Here is a 12,956-nt window from a genome sequence, read left to right as displayed (position 1 = left end):
AAAAAAAAAAAAACCTCCAGTCGGCTGCACGTTGTGGAAACACAGGGGAACTAATTAGTTTAATTATCAAAACAGCTAATTAAAATTACACAGTTGCCTAATTAGTTCTGTGCTTCTTGCTGTCTCCTTTTCTCCTTTATTTTTTCTTAGTTGCCCTCTCACTCTTTAATTGACAGGTTGAAGTTAAATATAATATAAGAGGAAATAGAGCAGTCTGTCTGTGTGTGTGTGCATGTGTGCGTGCATGCGTGCGTGCGTGTGCGCGCGCACACTGGAGGTTTCTTCTATGCACATGTGTATGGATGATGGAGAGCACAAACCACTTCTGCTAAATATCTCCTCCTCTGACAGAATTCTAACAGCAGAATAGATGACTGCTGTTCCTTTTTGTGAGATGGTCCAAATTTTCCTCCCATTAATCTGTCTCCAGGATCAGAGATGGGTGGGGCCAGGTGAAAAGAGGAGAGAGTGGGTGAGAAATGTGTAGTGTCAACTAAGAGCAGGCCTCCTGATTAGAAAGTCACTGCATTATTGAACCAAACTTCACAAATGTTTTTTGTGACAAAGTTGTATGTGTCCCACTCATTCCATTACAGAAAAATGGAACTCAAGACTGCTATGATGTACATGTTCTTTACAAGTGTATGTAAACTTTTGATTATGATTGTACCTCTGGTTGTTGTGTACCCATGGAAATTTAAACAAGTTATCTATTTTTCACTCATTTATTATGATGACCCTTTAGTTTAAAGGTAGTCTTGTTTAATTGTCATGGGTTTAAAACAATGGAACAAGGACAGGAAACTAGAAGAGGCAAGTTCTGAAGAACTTGCAATTGTGAATGCTGGCTGTTGCTAGCTTTAAAGAGTGGCATAATGCAAATATTGTATGAATGAAAGCTGTAGTATATTTTAAGGGTTGTTGAAAAGCTAAAGCCAAACTGAATTGGTTATAATTACAATTACAATTTGAAGTCACACAGTAGAGTATGAACTGTGGCATAATAGTCAGTCATAATAGTGGGGTGAGAATGAAGGAATCAAAATATATTGGGAGGGTGGGAGCTGCATTGTTGGCTTGAATTTGTAATTTAGAAGTTGCTGAAGGTGTAACAGTGGGAAAGAGTCAATAACTATTAATGGGACTGAAAAGTTGAATACATTTCATAATGTATCAAAGATGGGTAATATTAATATTTAAATGGAGTTTCTGGCTTTCAGAATGAATGAGCAGATAATAATTAAATATAATACAAAATTGTTGGAAAAGTGGTAAAGAAATAAGAGATACAAATATACTGTGTGTGTGTGTGTGTTGTGTGTGTGTGTGTGTGTGTGTGTGTGTGTGTGTGTGTGTGTGTGTGTGTGTGTGTGTGTGTGTGTGAGTTAAATGGCACTCATTGGTAAATCTGTTTCAGCTCCCCAGTTGGAATCAAAGGTTGCCATGGTGATTGTAGGAGCCTAAATGCAGTTTTCTTGTTGATAGAATAATTTAAGTTCATTAGAAGGAATAAGAATAAGAATATTTATATTATTTACAGTTTTATACATATGGGTTAACACTAATATACGTATTTATACGTATGGTTTACACTAATAAACCAACTCAATGTGAATGGACACAATACAAGCATCGTGTTGCGAACTATGGGTAACGAAGCTGTTGTGGTCGCACTTTATCTTACAGTACATTAATAAGACGTAACAGGCCGTACTTTGTATCAAATTAGACAAAAACAATACTTTAGTGTTCTCGTCAAAGCGTAAGAGCTGCAGACTAAACACCAGGCTAAACTCCACTCAAAATGAAGAGATGAGTCATCGTTGTAATCGAAGACTGGTTTATTGGTGACTCCTTCACAATGACATGGAGTGAAAAACTGCAATAAAAATAAAATACAAAGGCAAATCTTGTGTCATTCTTTTACATCTTATCATTGTACTGTATACAAAGCCATGAACTAGCCCTATCTTGTAAATAGTTGACTTGTAAAAAATGCCTTTTAACCTTAACTTATTAGCTCCATTTTTATCAAATAATCCTTAATATATTAACTTAAACATATGTACATAATCAAATTAAACAACTTACGACATTGATTTATCAGTCCTTTCCTGAGGATGCAACTGGATTCATGTGCTGATCTAACATGTGGCTTCCTTGCATTCCTGATCTGACTGACAGGACCTCATGTGACTTTCAACTAACAAAAATACATTTCAAAATAAAAGCATCGCAAAACAGTAACTGTTGTCACAAAATAAACGTATGTCTTGTAGACATCACACTCCCCGCCTGACCTCTATGAGGTCACTAACACCAACCATAAGACATCCAAATCAGGCTTGCTACTTGTCTTCTGAGAGAAGTAGAACCACCTCCACAATTGGTCTACAGAATGTTCTTACAGCATCCTGGTTGGCTGTCTTAACCTCTACTTTCCCGACATGTCCGTCTTTCCCAGGGAACGTGGTAATAACCCTAGCCATAGGCCAAGAGTTTCGTGCGCCCTGTTTGTCTCTGAGCAAGACCACATCTCTGACTTGTAGGTCTCTGCGAAGTGTCGTCCATTTCTGTCTGCGTTGCAAGCAAGGTAGGTATTCATGTCGCCAGTGTGTCCAAAACTGGTTTGCCAGAGCCTGGACTTGTCTCCACTGTTTTGTGTACAGATCTTTCTCTGAGAAGTCACCGGGCGGTGGTAGGACTCCAGTCTTTTGTGTGAGAAGCATCGATGGAGAGAGGATCAGGGGGTTGTCTGGGTCTGTGGACACAGGTACGAGTGGTCGCGCATTCATAATGGCAGTGACCGCCATTAATGTAGAGAGCACTTCGTGAGTAAGTGCTCTCTACACTTAGTAAGTAAGTGCCTATCATTCTTTCCCAACAGCCACCCATGTGGGAAGCGTGAGGCGGATTGAACTCCCAGACACATCTTTGTTCACTGAGATACCTTTGTATACTCGGGTCCTGCTGGCTGCTACCTATCCCGAGTTCCTTACTTGCGCCGACGAAGTTGTGCCACTGTCAGACCACAACTTCTTGGCTGGGCCTCTAATGGCGAAGAAATGCCTGAGTGCATTTATGCAACTTGATGCATCCATAGATTCGATAAGCTCAACATGAACTGCTCTTGAGCTCATACAAGAGAACATGATAGCCCATCTCTTGCTTTCCGTCTGTCCTCCGCGGGTCTGCCTGGCTGAAACTGCCCAAGGACCAAAGACATCCTGACCTACATATGTAAATGGAGGGCATACCTGGAGGCGTTCGGAAGGTAGGTCTCCCATGTGTTGTTCCTTGAACTTCCGTCTGAGCTTTCTGCACGTCACACAGTTGAGGAGTACTGAGTTTATGAGTCTCTTGCCACCCAAGACCCATAGTCCTTTTGCCCTTACAGCTCCCTCTGTCATGTGACGACCCTGGTGCTTCGTTTGTTCGTGATGGTGGCGTGTCAGCAGGAGGGATACATGACTGTCTTTGGGCAAAATTATGGGATGTCTTTCGCCAGTTTCCAAGTTAGAGTGTCGCAGCTGGGCTCCAACACGGATCAAGTCATCCTTGATAATTGGACTGAGCTGTTGGAGACAGCTGTCTCTAGGAATTGTTTTTTGTGCCTGGAGAGCTGCAAGTTCCTTAGCAAAGGCTGACCTTTGTGATGCTCTCTTAGGAGAGACCTTCCCTGGATGGTAACTGGTGCCAACAGACCCAAGGGGTCGAAGATACTGTTCACCGTTGACAGAACCCCACGGCGAGTGAATGGCTTGGTTTCTGTCGACACAAGGAAGGTGAAAGTATCAGTGGATATCTCCCAGAGGAGACCCAAGCTACGCTGTGTGACTGGTGTCTCTCCGGTGAGGTCTAGGTCCTTGACGATCATCGCACAGTCCTCAGGAGGAAAGCCTTCAAGACGGTTTGGCTGTTCGAGGCGAACTTGTGGAGACGAAGGTTTGATTCCTCCAGAGAGGCCTGTGTTCTTTTCACTAAGTCAATCGCTTCTTGGTCAGTCGATACGGAGATTAAGCCATCGTCGACGTAGAAGTGCCTTTCAACAAAGTCAACAGTGTCAGCGCCATACTGTTGTGCACCCTCTTTAATGGCTCTCCTCAACCCATAAATTGCCACAGCTGGAGAAGGGCTATTACCGAAAACGTGGACTCTCATCCGGTGCTCAATGACCTTCTTGGTGACATCGTTGTCCTGGTACCAGAAGAAACGGAGAAAATTGCGATGTTTTTCACTCACTTCAAAGCAGTGGAACAACTGCTGGATGTCTGCTAACACTGCTACCTTCTCTTTCCGGAAGCGGAGAAGAACCCTGATTAGGGTGTTATTCAAATCTGGGCCAGTTAACAACACGTCATTAAGGGCAACACCATGATACTGAGCGCTGGAGTCGAATACTACCCTGATCTGGTTGGGCTTGTGAGGATGGTATACTCCAAACGTAGGAAGATACCAGCATTCCTCATCATCCTTCAGCGGTGGTGCCACTTCAGCATGCCTATTTTGTAAGATTTTGCCCATGAATGCAAAATACTGCTCTCGCATCTCTGGTTTTCTTCACAGTGTTCTCTGGAGAGATGAGAACCTGCTGACAGCCTGCTCCCGGTTGTTAGGAAGACGCTGGCGTGGTTCTCTGAAAGGGAGTGGGGCAACCCAGGTCTTCTCATCATTTCTGTACACACCAGCATCCATTTTATCCAAGAAGATTGTATCCTCGATTGATGGAGCAGGTCTGTTGTCATATTCTGTTGTGTTAAACACTGTTTTTCCTAGTGTCTCTGTAGCTTTGGTTACTCGGTCGACGCTATCCTGCATTCCCTTGACACGCATGTAGCTTGTACAGGGTTGGAAATGTGTGTGACGACCACCTTCCAGCACATTGGTCTTGAAGCTGTTCGCTATCGGCTTATGAACACTTCTCAGGCACACCTCCCCCACTACCACCCAGCCAAGGTCTAAGCGTTGAGCGAACGGGGCATTGTGCGGCCCGTTCACCTGCTGTCTGACCTTGTGCGCTCTCAAAATGTCTCTCCCGAGAAGCAGCAGAATTTCTGCCTTTGGATCCAGTTCCGGGAGGTGTTTGGCAATATGCTGGAGATGAGGTTGGTGTAGCACGGCACCTGGTGTTGGAATCTCTGAACGATTGTTCGGGATCTCACTACACTCGATGAGTGGTGGGAGAGAAATGACCACCCGGCCATCCAGAGATTCGACTTGGAATCCTTCCGCACGTCTTCCTAACATTTCTACTAAACCAGAACACGTTCTCAGCCGATATGGGGATGGTTTACCTTCTACACCAAAGAGACTGAAGAACTCTGGTTTGGCTAGTGAGCGATTGCTCTGGTCGTCCATTATCACATAGGCATTGACAGCCTTGTGCCTAGCATCCTTTGGATATACCTTTGTGAGGCAGATCTTTGCACAGGAGCGGTTCCATTGGCCCTCGCCACAAACTTCTGTACAGCTTGAGTTAATAACAGCCTGGTTAACATCCGCTTCTCCCTCCCCACCATCCTCTTGTGGTGGTGAAGGAGCTTTTGGGGTTTGAGGTGGAAGGCCGGGATGCATCGCTGCTACATGGTACGTGCGATCACATTCCAGGCACTTAACTGAGGACTTACACTCCTTGGCAAGGTGAGAAGTGGAAACACAGCATTTGAAACATATACCTCTCTCCTTGAGGAAGGCCATCCGTTCTTCGATTGGTTTGTTCCTGAATGCTCTGCCATCCTGGAGAGAGTGTGGTTTGTTATGCATCGGGCAGGTCTTGGTCAGGTCGTCATTTGTTAGTTTGTTGGTTTTGGTTGAGGAAACGTCAGTTTTGTGTACTGAGAGAGTTCTGCCATCATTGAATTTCCTCGAGGTGGGTCTCTCTGGTTTGGTAGGGGTTGCAGTGCTTCCTTGATGCATGAAGCAAGGGTCGTTCCTCTTTTTGGCTTCATGACACACAAATCCACAGAAGTACTTGAAGGGAGGGAACCGACCATTGTTGTTTTCCTTGTACGTTGACCCGGTGGACAGCCACTTCTCTTGGAGTGGGAAAGGTAGTTTTTCTGAGATTGGTGAGATGCCTCGTGAAGTGTCCAAATACGACAGACCCGTAAGACAGCCATCTTCTTTGGCACCAAGGATCTCAGTCAAGAAGTCACCAAGCTCACGTAGCTTGACATGATCTCTGTTGGTGAGCCTTGGGAAACTGTCCAACCGCTGAAAGAGCGACCTTTCCATAATCTCTGGGGTGGCATAACAGTCACGGAGATGTTCCCATGCTTTGCGTAGCGCCTCTGTGGGATTGCCAACATACACTGAACGTATGCGCTTTACATATTCACATGACTCCTTCCCCAGCCACTTTGTCATGAGGTCAAGTTGCTGGGCTGCACTCAGATTAATGCCACTGATTGTATTAGTGAATGAAATATACCATTCACGGTAGTTTTCGGGCTTGTCGTCAAATTGGTACAACCCTGAGGTTGTGAGGTCTCGTCTGATTAAATACTGTGCCAATGGTTCTGCTACAGGAGTTGGTATGACTGGGGAAGGTTGTTTTGGAATATAGGACAACGCGTGCACATTCCTTAGTTCAGGAGTGTAAGGTTGAAAGATTTTGTTAGTGTGTTGAGGTAAGTATGTTTTCCTGTTTCCATCCGGGTTGTATATTGGCAATTGGTGTTCTGTCTTGACTTGGTTTTTCGTTGGTAGAGGTGAGTACACGTCATTCTCCGCTTTACGTTCCATGTTGGCGTTATCTAATGACGGTTGTAGGGTGTCCATTGCAAGTGATTGCTGCATTAAGAAGCTCTCATACGGTTCCCCACGGGCTGGTCTCACAACAGGTGAGTGTGGGGGTGTGGCGAAGCATTCTGGCTCCGCACTAGATGGGCCAGCAACCGGTAAGTATGGTGAGTTAGCACTTTCTTTCAGGGCGTTTTGAGAACGGACATAGTCACTGTTGCGTTCGATTCTAGTTCCAGCCTCTGTTGCTTCAGCTTCGCCTATCACCTTTGTAGCTTCTGCCAAAACCTGTGCCTCTGCTGCTGTAGCTTCTGCTTCACATCGTAGCTGTAACACTTCTAGTTCTGCGTCTATTCTAGTTTTTTCAAACTGTATTTCAGCATCTCTTCTCTTTTTCTCTGCCTCTGTAGCACTTGCCTCCAACTCCTTGTTAGCTGACTCTAACTTCAGCTTTAGTTTCTCAGCTGCGTACGCTGCTCTTATTTTAGCTGCCTTGGCCTTGGCCCTGGCACGTCCTGCTGTGCTGGCTGAAGAGGCAGTTAATCTTGAACTTGTGGTTGATGATTTTCCACTTTTGGAAGCCATTTTGATAACACTGATGTCCTCTTGTCTTTTCACTTTAGTGTTCTCGTCAAAGCGTAAGAGCTGCAGACTAAACACCAAGCTAAACTCCACTCAAAATGAAGAGATGAGTCGTCATTGTAATCGAAGACTGGTTTACTGGTGACTCCTTCACAATGACATGGAGTGAAAACTGCAATAAAAATAAAATACAAAGGCAAATCTTGTGTCATTCTTTTACATCTTATCATTGTACTGTATACAAAGCCATGAACTAGCCCTATCTTGTAAATAGTTGACTTGTAAAAAATGCCTTTTAACCTTAACTTATTAGCTCCATTTTTATCAAATAATCCTTAATATATTAACTTAAACATATGTACATAATCAAATTAAACAACTTACGACATTGATTTATCAGTCCTTTCCTGAGGATGCAACTGGATTCATGTGCTGATCTAACATGTGGCCTCCTTGCATTCCTAAACTGACTGACAAGACCTCATGTGACTTTCAACTAACAAAAATACATTTCAAAATAAAAGCATTGCAAAACAGTAACTGTTGTCACAAAATAAACAATACGCTAATAAGATGTAACAAACCGTACTTTGTATCATTTTAGACAAAAACAATACACTAATAAGACGTAACAAGCCGTACTTTGTATCAAATTAGACAACTCGAAATAATGTCATCTTAATTCGACAGTAAACAAGAAAAGTACTGTAATTAGACACCATATAGCCCACCCAAATTATGCTGTAATCAGAAACCCCATATAAAGTCTTATTACTTAAAATATAGGCTACTATACTGAGATACTATTATACCAAATTATACTGTAATTACAAACCAAATCGGAGAGCCTAATACACTATTAGACACCATTTTACAAGATCTTAGTCTAATAAGAAATCACACACAATGCCATATCAGATCCAAAATATGCTAGTTAGACGCTATTCTACCCTCACTACCAAATTATGCATTTAATGCTACCAACATCGGCCTATAGCTTAATTAGACGAATGTAGCCTACTGCCATATTATATCGGGCATGGCCTTTATAATAGTCGGACAAAACACACTTGTTTCTAAGAACATGTTGTTTTCATTTAGTTTATTGATATTCTTTGAAGCTGGGTTATTATTTCATTAATTATATTAGACGCTAAACGTGGGACTTTTATTTTGAAAGCGTCTCGCTGTGAACTGAAAACATCCGGTGTTCTTGTGGATAGTGTGTGTCTGCGTGTTGGAAGTGTGCCTGCACGGTGTTTGCTGAAAGTGATGAAAACAATCATTTTGTTTACTTAGCACCTGGCTGATAAAGGGCACAAGGTTTGTTGTCATATCGTTTCATGATATGTTCAATGTTTAGTTCAGATCATGGTAACTTTTATGGTTTTGTACAGTTTGATATAGCTTGTTTGAGCTAGCGTGAACGCTAATTAGCATTAGCTCAGCTATCCTGTCAGGTCAGAAGAACGGAGATGAGGCTGGTCGTTTCATTCTATGTTTATTAATATAAAGAAACGCATTTTGTGTGGTTTGTATTGGCTTTAATATATAAAGTTAAAGGTTCATATTTAATACAAATGTACTGGTTAAAAGTTTTATTTTAAGTTAAAAACAATACATACAGCTCTCTAATAGAGGTTGTCATTTAAGTTAAAGCAGATTAAAATGTGATTTTTCCGTGAATGTAACAGTGATTGAAGCAGCTAAATACAAAAATACATAATTTTATTTTGAGTGAATTTATGATGCAATAAGGTCATGAAGATAATTACCTTTATTTTTTTAATACTTTTTTCATAGCTCTTACGGTGTGTTCAAGTGTACAAGGTTCCTGCAATAAACACTTTGGACCATCAGTTAGAGAGTATGACCATCATTCAGCCGGGGATGCTACACTGGTTAGCTGTTCAGTGAACATCACTAAGCAGTTCAGTTATTTGACTGACATCTGTTCATAAATTTAGGAGATAACTTCAGCTTCGATAGCCCAGCAAACCTCCAGAGAAGGACTTCCAGAGAGCGACCATCAGCTCCTCACGAGCAGCGTGTGTTTGAGCTGGATCTCGGCTACAAACAGCTGTGGAGGCCCCTGTGTGAAGAGAGGGCCACAGTGACACATTGTCTGGAGCACTGGAGGCCGTCCACAAGGGTCAGAAAAGCGACCCTCTAAGAAAGTCTAATAAGGGTCTAACAGTGAGAAGGAGTTCACTTTATTTTACAGTACAGGTCTGTTGTAATGTGCCACAAATTATCCTCTAAGTCAGTGGTTCCCAAACTTTTTGTGCCCAAGGCACACCAAAGGACAAATAAAAATTTCAAGGCACACCTATTGTGCAAAATAGCCTTATAACACGTGTTATCACTAATATCATCTGTTTATCTGTTAGGTTTATAATTATTTACTAATGCCAAATAAGATGTGACAAAGACAACTATTCTACTCATGAAATATTTATTAACAAAATACTTCACAAAAATATTTCAACTTTATCAAATTGGGCTTCATCAAACACACCCATTTCAACCAGACAGGTGAGGCAAAGGAAACAGAAATTCAGCAGAGAACTGTCCATGAGAAAGCTGCACTGTCCATGGTCCTGAATCTGACCCACAAATTATAACTGTAACATTTAGAATCAGGCTTTTTTTGTAAATATTCTGCCTACTAACAAATCAGTGGGACACATGTGCCTGTCGGGGCGCACAGATTTTTTTAATCCTTGGTGGCACTGAGGAGAGGGCCACTCGCAAGTCCTGCTCAACAGAGAGCCGTGACCTGGTCTTGTTCTTCATGTAAACAAGAGTGGAGAACGCCAACTCACACAGGTAGGTGGTGGGGAAATGAAGAAGTTGGTCGATAGCGTGGTGGGAGATGGTTGGATATTCTGATGCACAAACCAACCAAAACTGATCGAGTGTGAGCTCACTAAATTTCAGTTTCAGCGTGCGGTCCGCACGGAGCTCTGCGCTCTCCTCTCTCTCCTTCATAGTGAGCTTCTCGGTTGAGGACTCGGACTCCTGGTTGAATGGGTCTCGGATCCAGTCATTGTCCTCGATGTCGGCCACACGTGGAAAATAGCGCTCAAACCTCTCTTTTAAGGTCTGAAGGTGTTCGGCATATACAGCGCGCTCACTGGCTGCCTGTGGCGCAGCTGATGCCAGCGGGAACATGTTCATGGAGCCCTGTTCCAAAGCCTCGCGCCACAGAGTCAGTTTGCCCATAAACCCCCGAATCTTGTCTGTGGATGATAAAATGTTTTCATTCCTGCCCTGAAGCTTGGCGTTTAACTCGTTGAGATGCCCAAATATGTCTGCAAGGTAAGCCAGCCTGGCGCACCACCTCTCATCCGCGAGCCTGTCCTTATGTGGGACAGCGTGTTCACGTGAAAATTCCAAAAGCTCTTCCCGAAGCTCGTAAAAACGGGATAGGACTTTCCCCCGAGACAACCACCGTACCTCTGTGTGGAGGATCAGGCTTTGGTGGTCGGCTCCCATCTCAGCGCACAGCTGGGAGAAAAGGCGAGATTTCAGGGGCCTTGATTTGATGTAATTCACCATCTGCACAGCCTGATTCAGCACCTCAGTCAACTCCGGGGGCATGGTTTTGGCAACTAATGCCTCTCGGTGCAAAATGCAGTGGTTGGTCACTATCTGTGGATTTTGTGCTTTTACCTTTGCAATAAAGCCTCTCACTCTCCCCGTCATGCATGCCGCACCATCCGTGCACAGACTGACGCACATACTCCAGCACAGATTGGTTTCTTTTAAGTAGTTATCAGTTACCTTGAATATTTCTTCTCCCGTTGTATGGCTTGCCATTTCTTTACAGAAGAAAAAAGTCTCTTTAATAGAGTCGCCGTCAACATACCTGACGTTTGCCAGGAGCTGGGCAGCCCCACTGATGTCGGTCGATTCATCTATTTGAAGAGAAAATCTGCCGCTCGCCTGCAGTTTCTCTGTTCAATGTTGTTCAATGTCTTCTGACATGTCATCGATTCTTCTTTTGATTGTGTTATCAGATGCCGGCACCTTGGATAGCTCATTTGCGGCATCTGGACCCAGCATGACACCTGCAATTTTTTTGCAAGCAGGGAGGATGAGTGTCTCCGCTATTGTGTGAGGCTTCTTTTGCTTTGCAATAAACTCCGCTAGCATGTAACTAGCCTCCATTGCCTTTTCTGACACTTTCACACAATCCAACAAACGGTCTTGCTGCCTCTGGTTCAGATCCCGCGCTCTTTTGAAATAGGCCAGGTTTCTCTCAGCGTGGAAGGGATGTTTGGTTTCCAAGTGCCTCTTCAGCTTGCTTGGAACCATATTAGCATTAGCTAACTTCTCCCGACAGAGGACGCACTCCGGCTGAGGAATGTTGACATCCCCGGTCCAACGGAAGCCATAAGACAGGTAACTTTCATGATACTGTCGGCTGACAGTTTTTTTCCTCTTTTCTTTCGGTGGGTTGTCGGGCTCGGCAGTCTCTGCACTGGTGGTTGGTGGTTTGCTCCGCACGAGAAAGCGCTCCATTTTCCCTCTTGTTTATGTTTTAATGTTGTGTTGACCTACTACCTTTGATGTGTCACAGTCTAAAATTCCCACCTGTGCAACTGCGTGAACAGCGAAATGTGGGATCCTCTTTGAGGATTTTTTAAATAGTTTTTAGATAAAGAGTTTGCCTCTGTATTATGGAATGAGTGCATTCAAAGTAGTATATAGTAAATTAAAATAATTATTTTTGTCTAGTTGCATACTATATTGCAGTAGGCTATGGTTGTCACAAAATCCCACGGCACACTTGGACTTGCCTCACGGCACACCAGTGTGCCGCGGCACACAATTTGGGAACCACTGCTCTAAGTAAGTCTAATAAGACTGTAATAAGGGTCTAACAGTGAGAAGGACCACTTTATTTTACAGTGCAGTTCTGTTGTAATGTGCCACAAATTATCCTCTAAGTAAGTCTAATAAGACTGTAATAAGGGTCTAACAGTGGGAAATAAAGATGCAATGTCCTGGCAGCTTCAATAGCTGGAGGGCCTCACGGGGGGCCCTCCACGTTGGGAGTAGTTTGATCCACCTGTGGGGGTGCTGCCCTGGGGGCTGTCCTGGCCTGGAGGGATGGGGTGGCTCTGCACCACGGCCATCTCCACACCCGTGGTGTGGGCTCCTCTATCTGTCCTGGTTGGGTGGTTCCTGTGGCAGTGCCCCCTTGTGGCCACGGATCTACATGACTTCCCGGCGTGGATGACTCCCCAACGATGCTTTCCTCACCTGGATCCTCAGTGCCCAGCCATATCATATCTTAACGAGTGTATGTTTGCAGCTGTGTGTGCATGCCTAAGTGAGTGAGTGCTTGTGTGTGTGTGTGTGCGTTTGTGTGTGTCTGTGGGGGGGGGGGGGGTCGGGTCGGGTCTTTTAACTTGTAAAGCACTTTGTGTTGCATTTCATATGTATGAAAGGTGCTATATAAATAAATAAAGTTTAAGTTTAGGTTTAATGTTACTGGGGTTGGATAGTGACATGGCTTTAAATGGTCTGATGTCTTAACTATGGGAGTAGAGCGTCGAGGAAGCCACCTACAAACTCCACAAGACTCCGGAGAACATCCAGGTTACCAGGGACGTGTGTAGTAG

Source organism: Pagrus major, chromosome 14 (genome assembly GCF_040436345.1).
Source record: "Pagrus major chromosome 14, Pma_NU_1.0".
In the NCBI taxonomy this organism is placed as follows: Eukaryota; Metazoa; Chordata; class Actinopteri; order Spariformes; family Sparidae; genus Pagrus; species Pagrus major.
The sequence above is the reverse complement of the archived record's forward strand: the minus strand, read 5'-3'. Positions refer to the sequence as shown.